A 13008-nucleotide genomic window follows, 5' to 3' on the forward strand; every position below is an offset into this window, starting at 1 on the left:
CTGCGACCACCCGGGTCGACATGAGGATTCAAGAACGCACTCAGGAAGTTCGACAGGAGAGACGGTTTCGCAGAGACTAGCACCCTCGTTCCAGAGACCACTATTGCCTTCTCCTGTTGCGCTACCTGAAGAGCCAATGCAGGTAGTCAAGAGTCAAGTTGTCCGAGCAGGAGAAACGGCGCAGACGCTCTTCTGGTTTATGCCTGTATTGTGGCTTTAAGGGCCATTTTGTGCGCCAATGTCCACAGAAGCGGGGAAACTCCAGCACCTAGGGTTGGTTGCAGAGGTAACTTTGGGGGGGGGGGACGGACACCAAACATTAAAACCTCTTCCAAATGATCTATACCTGTGCCCATTATCTCGGGAGAGACATCACACGCCTCCTCTGCCTATCTTGATTCTGGAGCAGCTGCAAATTTCATCCAGCAGAATGTAGTGGATCGTCTACATCTACCCACAGTTCTTCTGGAGAGACCCCTGGGTTTTGCCTCTGTGAATGGACTGCCATTGCCCGATCCTATTGTGTCCATCACTAAACCGTTGACCTTACAAATCGGAGTTCTTCACTCTGAACAGATCACCTTCCTCATCCTGCCTAAAGCCATCAACCCTGTCCTGCTGGGCGTGGCTTGGCTCCGCCTACATACTCCGGTCCTCGACTGGAGTTTTGGAGAAGTGCTCCGATGGGGCCCCAAATACCTTGCCCGCTGCTTGCCACAGGTTCGTCCTATTTTGCCTCCACCGCCTCAGTCACTTTCCGATCTACCATCACAATATGCCACATTCTCGAGTTCCTGTTCCTGTGCCAGCCATGACTCAGGTACCTGCGAACTATTCTTCTTTTGGGACGTTAATTCACATCTGGCAGGAGACTAAGTCTGTGATCCTCCAAGCAGTGGACCGCATGAAAAAGCATGCCAATAAAAGGAGTAAAGTTCCTCCTCAGTTCTCACCTGGAGTCAAGGTACAGTTATCCTCAAGAAACATTAGTCTCAAGATGCCCTCCCACAAACTTCCTCCCAGGTTCCTCGGTCCTTTCGAAGTTCTGCAATGGTTTAACCCTGTGTAATGTCAGGATAGGGAGACAGACAGGTGAGCCCTAATCTACCCGCCACTCAGTCCCTGCCTACTTGCACAGCCCGTTCTAGGCATACAACTGGGCGTACAACTGGGCGACAGTCCCTACGCTCAATATGTGCACGACAGACAAACAAGACAAGGGTACACAAAAGCAAGGGAAGTTGGGCAGTTGCCCACGGCAACACCGTGAGCAACAGAGTAGTGGACGAGCCGAGTCAAAACAGGAGTGTACGTGGTAACAAATGCAGAGTCAGTCAAGCCAGGGTCAATATGAAGCAGAGGTCTGCTCCAAATGCATGGAGCCAACAAAGAGTTCAAAAACAGGGGTATGCTGTGTAAAATAACCATTAGCAAGAGGAGTGGAGTCGATACCCACTACCGGGACAGGTTTAGGCAAATCAATCAATGGCATAGCTAGAGGCATAGCAAATTCCACAGACATGATATTAGCAGAAGACCCTGAATCCACGAAGGCACTGCCGGTAGCAGACCTACCACCAAAAGAGACCTGAAAGGGAAGCAAGATCTTATTAGGTTTCATGTATACGGGAAATACCTGTGCGCCCAAGCGACCTCCCCGATGGTCACTTAGGCGCGGAAGTTTTCCGGCTGCTTATTCTTACGCCTAGGACAGGTGTTCACTTGATGCTTGTCATCAAGACAATAGAAGCAGAGACCATTCTTCCTGCGGAACTCTCTACGTTGTTAGGGAGACACGGAGGCCCCGAGTTCCTTTGGTTCATCCGAGTTTTCCGTGAAAGAACGAAGCAGCGGAACCTCGGGAGCCATCATGGGAGGGTGAGAGGAGAAGGCACAAAGACGTCGTTCCCTGAGACGTCAAGTCGTACCGCTAAAGCCATAACCTGGTCTAGGGAGTCAGAACAGGGATAGCTAACTAGCAGGTCTTTCAGGGCGTTCGACAGACCCAACCTAAACTGGCACCTTAAGGCAGGGTCATTCCACCGAGAAGCTACGCACCACTTCCGAAAGTCAGAGCAATACTCCTCAACAGGTCTCTTACCCTGACGTAAGGTCACCAGCTGACTCTCGGAAAAGGCAGTCTTGTCAGTCTCGTCATATATGAGTCTGAGAGCAGAAAATAAAAGATCAACGGAGGAAAGTTCAGGGGTGTCAGGAGCCAAGGAGAAGGCCCATTCTTGGGGCCCTTCCTGGAGCCGGGACATAATTATACCCACCCGTTGGCTCTCACAACCTGAGGAGTGGGGCTTTAAGCGAAAATAGAGCCTACAACTCTCCCGAAAGAAGAGAAAAGTCTTCCGGTCCCCTGAGAACCGGTCAGGCAACTTGAGGTGGGGTTCAAGAGGTGAGGTGAGGGGCACTACCATGGTAGCATCAGGCTGGTTGACCCTCTGAGCCAGGGCCTGGACCTGTAGGGAGAGACCCTGCATTTGCTGAGCCAGGGTCTCAAGGGGGTCCATAGTAGTGTCAGGGACCAGGGTAGAGTAGGTATATGGGCTTGTGATTATGTAATGACAGGGATAGGGAAACAGACAAGTGAACTCTAATCTACCCGCCACTCAGTCCCTGCCTACTTGCAACGACCCGCCCTAGGCGACGGGGTACAACTGGGCGACGGTCCCTACGCTCAATAAGTGCACGACAGACAAACAGACAAGGGTACACAGAAGCTAAGGGGAAAAGGGGCAGTTGCCCACGGCAGCACCGTGAGCAACAAGAGAGGTGAACGAGCCGAGTCAAACCAGGAGAGTACGAGGTGCCAAACGCAGAGCAGGAGAGTAGTGAACAAGCCGAGTCAAACAGGAGTGCACGAGGTACCAAACGCAGAGCAGGAGAGTAGTCAGTAAGCCAGGGTCAATACGAAGCAGGGACAAATAGTTCAAGAAGCTGCAGCAGGGCCAGGAAACAAAACGAGAAGAATCACAAGCAAGGAGGAACAGGAAAGGCAGGTATAAATAGACAGAGGGCGGGAGCTAGCTCCGTCTGGCCAGGCTGTGATAGGCTCTCCCACTCCTAAGCCTGCCATCCTGAGTGGTGGAAGATGGAGTCAGTCTCACAGACATAGAAGCAGGTGCAGACTGATTACCTATGGGCGTAGACACAGAAGCTGTGCCTGGCAGATCCTTTACACTCTGCTTGTTAATTCATTTTGATACATAATAATACAATATAAATGGGACCATTGTTCAATACATCCTGTGATTCTTTAACCCCTTCCCGTCGTAAACAACTTTCAGATTTTCATTTTCGTTTTTTGCTCCCCACATTTTAAAAGCCATAACATCTTTATTTTCACGTCGATCTTGTCCTATGAGGGCTTGATTTTTGCGGGACGAGTTGTAGTTTTTCGTAGCACCACTTATTTTTCCGTATAATGTACTAGGAAATGGGGAAAAAAATATTTGTGGGGTAGAGAATGAAAAAAACAGCGATTCCTCCATGTTTTTTTGCGCGCCGTTTTTACGGAATTCACTGTGCAATGAAAACAACATGTTACCTTTATTCTGCGGGTCGACACGATGACGGCGATACCAAATATATATCGTTATTTCTGTATTTTACAAGTAAAAACCGAAGTGTAAAAAAGAAAATGTATTTTGTGTCGCCAAATTCCGAGAGCCAGAACTTTTTTATTTTTCCGTTGATTACGCGGTCTGAGGGCTTATTGTTTGCGGGATAAGCTGTCGTTTTTAATAATACCATTTTGGGGCACATGCGACGGTTTGAACACTTTTTATTTCACTTTGTGTGGGAGACGAGGTGACCAAAAAATAGACATTCTGGCGTTTACTATTCATTTTTTTTACGGCGTTCACCGTGCGGGGTAAATAATGACATATGGTAAGGCCGGGTTCACACACACTATTTACGGACATAATTCGGGCGTTTTAGCATTGAATTACATCCGAAAATGCGGCTCAAAAGCGTCGGCAAACATCTGCCTATTCATTTGAATGGGTCTTACGATGTTCTGTGCCAACGGTCATTTTTTTTACGTGTCGCTGTCAAAAGGCGGCGCGTAAAAAAGACGCCCGCGCCAAAGAAGTGCCTGTCGCTTCTTCAGACGTAAATGGAGCCGTTTCCCATGGACTCCATAGAAAAATAGCTCCAATTACGTCCGTAATGGACGCAGCGAAAGACGCCTGCACATGCACATTCTCCTGAAAACAGCACCGTAATCTCAGCCGTAACGGACGCTGCCGTGTGAACAGACCCTAATAGTTCAGACTTTTACGGACGCGGCGATACCAATTATGTTTATTTATTTATTTTTTACTATGCTTTAGGGGGAAAATGGGAAAAGGTTTTTTTTGAACTTTTAATATATATATTTTTTTTTTACACAAATTTTTTTTAAATTTAACTCATTTTTACTTTTCCTATTAGTCCCCCCCCCCCCCCCAGGGGACTTCAACCAGCGATCGTTAGAGCGAGGCACTATATACTGCAATACTAATGTATACTAATCTATTGCAGTATATCGTGATTCTGACAGGCCAGAGGCAGGACTTAATAGGTGCACAAAGATGGCGGACCTGGGGGCCTTCAATAGGACCCCAGGCAGCCATAGCAACCATGGACTGTACCTGAACATTATATAATCCATGAGTGATGAACTGTACCTGAACATTATATACTCTATGAGTGATGGCCTGTACCTGAACATTATATACTCCATGAGTGATGGACTGTACCTGAACATTATATACTCTATGAGTGATGGACTGTACCTGAACATTATGTACTCTATGAGTGATGGCCTGTACCTGAACATTATATACTCCATGAGTGATGGACTGTACCTGAACATTATATACTCTATGAGTGATGGACTGTACCTGAACATTATATACTCCATGAGTGATGGACTGTACCTGAACATTATATACTCTATGAGTGATGGACTGTACCTGAACATTATATACTCCATGAGTGATGGACTGTACCTGAACATTGTATACTCTATGAGTGATGGACTGTACCTGAACATTATATACTCCATGAGTGATGGACTGTACCTGAACATTGTATACTCTATGAGTGATGAACTGTACCTGAACATTATATACTCTCTGAGTGATGGACTGTACCTGAACATTATATACTCTATGAGTGATGGATTGTACCTGAACATTATATACTCCATGAGTGATGGATTGTACCTGAACATTATATACTCTATGAGTGATGGACTGTACCTGAACATTATATACTCCATGAGTGATGGACTGTACCTGAACATTATGTACTCTATGAGTGATGGATTGTACTTGAACATTATATACTCTATGAGTGATGGATTGTACCTGAACATTATATACTCTATGAGTGATGGATTGTACCTGAACATTGTATACTCTATGAGTGATGCACTGTACCTGAACATTATATACTCCATGAGTGATGGACTGTACCTGAACATTATATACTCTATGAGTGATGGACTGTACCTGAACATTATATACTCCATGAGTGATGGACTGTACCTGAACATTATATATTCCATGAGTGATGGATTGTACCTGAACATTATATACTTTATGAGTGATGGAATGTACCTGAACATTATGTACTCTATGAGTGATGGACTCTACCTGAACATTATATACTTCATGAGTGATGGACTGTACCTGAACATGATGTACTCTATGAGTGATGGATTGTACCTGAACATAATATACTTCATGAGTGATGGACTGTACCTGAACATTATATACTCTATGAGTGATGGATTGTACTTGAACATTATATACTCTATGAGTGATGGATTGTACCTGAACATTATATACTCTATGAGTGATGGATTGTACCTGAACATTGTATACTCTATGAGTGATGCACTGTACCTGAACATTATATACTCCATGAGTGATGGACTGTACCTGAACATTATATACTCCATGAGTGATGGACTGTACCTGAACATTGTATACTCTATGAGTGATGGACTGTACCTGAACATTATATACTCCATGAGTGATGGACTGTACCTTAACATTATATACTCTATGAGCGATGGACTGTACCTGAACATTATATACTCCATGAGTGATGGACTGTACCTGAACATTATATACTCTATGAGTGATGGACTGTACCTGAACATTATATACTCTATGAGTGATGGACTGTACCTGAACATTATATACTCTATGAGTGATGGACTGTACCTGAACTTTATATACTCCATGAGTGATGGACTGTACCTGAACATTATATACTCCATGAGTGATGGACTGTACCTTAACATTATATACTCTATGAGCGATGGACTGTACCTGAACATTATATACTCCATGAGTGATGGACTGTACCTGAACATTATATACTCTATGAGTGATGGACTGTACCTGAACATTATATACTCCATGAGTGATGGATTGTACCTGAACATTATATACTCCATGAGTGATGGACTGTACCTGAACATTATATACTCCATGAGTGATGGACTGTACCTGAACATTATATACTCCATGAGTGATGGACTGTACCTGAACATTATATATTCCATGAGTGATGGATTGTACCTGAACATTATATACTCCATCAGTGATGAACTGTACCTGAACATTATATACTCTGAGTGATGGACTGTACCTGAACATTATATACTCTATGAGTGATGAACTGTACCTGAACATTATATACTCTGAGTGATAGACTGTACCTGAACATTATATACTCTGAGTGATAGACTGTACCTGAACATGATATACTCTATGAGTGATGGCCTGTACCTGAACATTATATAATCTATGAGTGATTGACTGTACCTGAACATTATATACTCTATGAGTGATGGCCTGTACCTGAACATTATATAATCTATGAGTGATGGACTGTACCTGAACATTATATACTCCATGAGTGATGGATTGTACCTGAACATTATATACTCTATGAGTGATGGATTGTACCTGAACATTATATACTCTATGAGTAATGGACTGTACCTGAACATTATATACTCTATGAGTGATGAACTGTACCTGAACATTATATACTCTGAGTGATAGACTGTACCTGAACATTATATACTCTGAGTGATGGACTGTACCTGAACATTATATACTCTATGAGTGATGGCCTGTACCTGAACATTATATAATCTATGAGTGATGGCCTGTAACTGAACATTATATACTCTATGAGTGATGAACTGTACCTGAACATTATATACTCTGAGTGATAGACTGTACCTGAACATGATATACTCTATGAGTGATGGACTGTACCTGAACATTATATACTCTATGAGTGATGGCCTGTACCTGAACATTATATAATCTATGAGTGATGGCCTGTACCTGAACATTATATACTCCATGAGTGATGGACTGTACCTGAACATTATATATTCCATGAGTGATGGATTGTACCTGAACATTATATACTCCATGAGTGATGAACTGTACCTGAACATTATATACTCTGAGTGATGGACTGTACCTGAACATTATATACTCTATGAGTGATGAACTGTACCTGAACATTATATACTCTGAGTGATAGACTGTACCTGAACATTATATACTCTGAGTGATAGACTGTACCTGAACATGATATACTCTATGAGTGATGGCCTGTACCTGAACATTATATAATCTATGAGTGATGGCCTGTAACTGAACATTATATACTCTATGAGTGATGAACTGTACCTGAACATTATATACTCTGAGTGATAGACTGTACCTGAACATGATATACTCTATGAGTGATGGACTGTACCTGAACATTATATACTCTATGAGTGATGGCCTGTACCTGAACATTATATAATCTATGAGTGATGGACTGTACCTGAACATTATATACTCCATGAGTGATGGATTGTACCTGAACATTATATACTCTATGAGTGATGGATTGTACCTGAACATTATATACTCTATGAGTAATGGACTGTACCTGAACATTATATACTCTATGAGTGATGAACTGTACCTGAACATTATATACTCTGAGTGATAGACTGTACCTGAACATTATATACTCTGAGTGATAGACTGTACCTGAACATGATATACTCTATGAGTGATGGACTGTACCTGAACATTATATACTCTATGAGTGATGGCCTGTACCTGAACATTATATAATCTATGAGTGATGGACTGTACCTGAACATTATATACTCCATGAGTGATGGATTGTACCTGAACATTATATACTCTATGAGTGATGGATTGTACCTGAACATTATATACTCTATGAGTAATGGACTGTACCTGAACATTATATACTCTATGAGTGATGAACTGTACCTGAACATTATATACTCTGAGTGATAGACTGTACCTGAACATTATATACTCTGAGTGATAGACTGTACCTGAACATGATATACTCTATGAGTGATGGACTGTACCTGAACATTATATACTCTATGAGTGATGGCCTGTACCTGAACATTCTATAATCTATGAGTGATGGATTGTACCTGAACATTATATACTCCATGAGTGATGGATTGTACCTGAACATTATATACTCTATGAGTGATGGATTGTACCTGAACATTATATACTCTATGAGTGATGGACTGTACCTGAACATTATGTACTCTATGAGTGATGGACTGTACCTGAACATTATATACTCTATGAGTGATGGTTTGTTCCTGAACATTATATACTCTATGAGTGATGGATTGTACCTGAACATTATATACTCTATGAGTGATGGACTGTACCTGAACATTATGTACTCTATGAGTGATGGACTGTACCTGAACATTATATACTCTATGAGTGATGGACTGTACCTGAACATTATGTACTCTATGAGTGATGGATTGTACCTGAACATTATATACTCTATGAGTGATGGACTGTACCTGAACATTATGTACTCTATGAGTGATGGATTGTACCTGAACATTATATACTCTATGAGTGATGGACTGTACCTGAACATGATATACCCTATGAGAGATGGACTGTACCTGAACTTTATATACTCTATGAGTGATGGACTGTACCTGAACATTATATACTACATGAGTGATGGATTGTACCTGAACATTATATACTCTATGAGTGATGGACTGTACCTGAACATTATATACTCTATGAGTGATGGACTGTATCTGAACATTATATACTCTATGAGTGATGGACTGTATCTGAACATTATATACTCTATGAGTGATGGATTGTACCTGAATATTATATACTCCATGAGTGATGGATTGTACCTGACCATTATATACTCTATGAGTGATGGATTGCACCTGAACATTATATACTCCATGAGTGATGGATTGTACCTGAACATTATATACTTCATGAGTGATGGATTGTACCTGAATATAATATACTCTATGAGTGATGGACTGTACCTGAACAATATATACTCTGAGTGATAGATTGTACCTGAACATTATATACTCCATGAATGATGGATTGTACCTGAACATTATATACTCTATGAGTGATGAACTGTACCTGAACATTATATACTCTATGAGTGATGGACTGTACCTGAACATTATATACTCTATGAGTGATGGACTGTAACTGAACTTTATATACTCCATGAGTGATGGACTGTACCTGAACTTTATATACTCCATGAGTGATGGACTTTACCTGAACATTATATACTCCATGAGTGATGTACTTTACTGGAACATTATATACTCTATGAGTGATGGACTGTACCTGAACATTATATACTCTATAAATGATGGATTGTACCTGAACATTATATACTCTATGAGTGATGGACTGTACCTGAACATTATATACTCTATGAGTGATGGACTGTACCTGAACTTTATATACTCCATGAGTGATGGACTGTACCTGAACATTATATACTCTATGAGTGATGGACTGTACCTGAACTTTATATACTCCATGAGTGATGGACTGTACCTGAACATTATATACTCCATGAGTGATGCACTTTACTGGAACATTATATACTCTATGAGTGATGGACTGTACCTGAACATTATATACTCTATAAATGATGGATTGTACCTGAACATTATATACTCTATGAGTGATGGACTGTACCTGAACTTTATATACTCCATGAATGATGGATTGTACCTGAACATTATATACTCTATAAATGATGGATTGTACCTGAACATTATATACTCTATGAGTGATGGACTGTACCTGAACTTTATATACTCCATGAGTGATGGACTGTACCTGAACATTATATACTCTATGAGTGATGGACTGTACCTGAACTTTATATACTCCATGAGTGATGGACTGTACCTGAAAATTATATACTCTATGAGTGATGGACTGTATCTGAACATTATATACTCTATGACTGATGGATTGTACCTGAACATTATATACTCCATGAGTGATGGACTGTACCTGAATATTATATACTCTATGACTGATGGATTGTACCTGAACATTATATACTCCATGAGTGATGGACTTTACCTGAACTTTATATACTCCATGAGTGATGGACTGTACCTGAACATTATATACTCTATGAGTGATGGACTGTACCTGAACATTATATACTCTATGACTGATGGATTGTACCTGAACATTATATACTCCATGAGTGATGGACTGTACCTGAACTTTATATACTCCATGAGTGATGGACTGTACCTGAACATTATATACTCCATGAGTGATGTACTTTACTGGAATATTATATACTCTATGAGTGATGAACTGTACCTGAACATTATATACTTCATGAGTGATGGATTGTACCTGAACATTATATAATCCATGAGTGATGGACTGTACCTGAACATTATATACTCCATGAGTGATGGACTGTACCTGAACTTTATATACTCCATGAGTGATGGACTGTACCTGAACATTATATACTCTATGAGTGATGGACTGTACCTGAACTTTATATACTCCATGAGTGATGGACTGTACCTGAACATTATATACTCCATGAGTGATGTACTTTACTGGAACATTATATACTCTATGAGTGATGGACTGTACCTGAACATTATATACTCCATGAGTGATGGACTGTACCTGAACATTATATACTGTATGAGTGATGGACTGTACCTGAACATTATATATTCCATGAGTAATGGATTGTACCTGAACATTATATACTTTATAAGTGATGGAATGTATCTGAACATTATGTACTCTATGAGTGATGGACTCTACCTGAACATTATATACTTCATGAGTGATGGACTGTACCTGAACATTATGTACTCTATGAGTGATGGATTGTACCTGAACATTATATACTCTATGAGTGATGGATTGTACCTGAACATTATATACTCTATGAGTGATGAACTGTACCTGAACATTATATACTCTATGAGTGATGGACTGTATCTGAACATTATATACTCTATGAGTGATGGATTGTACCTGAATATTATATACTCCATGAGTGATGGATTGTACCTGACCATTATATACTCTATGAGTGATGGATTGCACCTGAACATTATATACTCCATGAGTGATGGATTGTACCTGTACATTATATACTTCATGAGTGATGGATTGTACCTGAATATAATATACTCTATGAGTGATGGACTGTACCTGAACAATATATACTCTGAGTGATAGATTGTACCTGAACATTATATACTCCATGAGTGATGGATTGTACCTGAACATTATATACTCCATGAATGATGGATTGTACCTGAACATTATATACTCTATGAGTGATGAACTGTACCTGAACATTATATACTCTATGAGTGATGGACTGTACCTGAACATTATATACTCTATGAGTGATGGACTGTACCTGAACATTATATACTCTATGAGTGATGGACTGTACCTGAACATTATATACTTCATGAGTGATGGATTGTACCTGAACATTATATACTCTATGACTGATGGACTGTACCTGAACATTATATACTCCATGAGTGATGGACTGTACCTGAACTTTATATACTCCATGAGTGATGGACTGTACCTGAACATTATATACTCTATGAGTGATAGACTGTACCTGAACTTTATATACTCCATGAGTGATGGACTGTACCTGAACATTATATACTCCAGCTCAACCAGCGATCGTTAGAGCGAGGCACTATATACTGCAATACTAATGTATACTAATCTATTGCAGTATATCGTGATTCTGACAGGCCAGAGGCAGGACTTAATAGGTGCACAAAGATGGCGGACCTGGGGGCCTTCAATAGGACCCCAGGCAGCCATAGCAACCATGGACTGTACCTCTATGAGTGATGGATTGTACCTGAACATAATATACTTCATGAGTGATGGATTGTACCTGAATATTATATACTCTATGAGTGATGGACTGTACCTGAACAATATATACTCTTAGTGATAGATTGTACCTAAACATTATATACTCGATGAGTGATGGACTGTACCTGAACATTATATACTCAATGAGTGATGGACTGTAACTAAACATTATATACTCCATGAGTGATGGATTGTACCAGACCATTATATACTCTATGAGTGATGGATTGTACCTGAACATTATATATTCTATGAGTGATGAACTATACCTGAACATTATATACTTCATGAGTGATGGATTGTACCTGAATATTAAATACTCTATGAGTGATGGACTGTACCTGAACATTATATACTCTGAGTGATGGATTGTACCTGAACATTATGTACTCCATGAGTGATGGACTGTACCTGAATATTATATACTCTATGAGTGATGGACTGTACCTGAACATTATATACTCTATGAGTGATGGACTGTACCTGAACATTATATACTCCATGAGTGATGGATTGTACCTGAACATTATATATTCCATGAGTGATGGACTGTACCTGAACATTATATACTCCATGAGTGATGGACTGTACCTGAACATTATATACTCCATGAGTGATGTACTTTACTGGAACATTATATACTCTATGAGTGATGGACTGTACCTGAACATTATATACTCTATAAATGATGGATTGTACCTGAACA

The sequence above is a fragment of the Rhinoderma darwinii genome (genome assembly GCF_050947455.1).
Source record: "Rhinoderma darwinii isolate aRhiDar2 chromosome 5 unlocalized genomic scaffold, aRhiDar2.hap1 SUPER_5_unloc_3, whole genome shotgun sequence".
Lineage (NCBI taxonomy): Eukaryota > Metazoa > Chordata > Amphibia > Anura > Rhinodermatidae > Rhinoderma > Rhinoderma darwinii.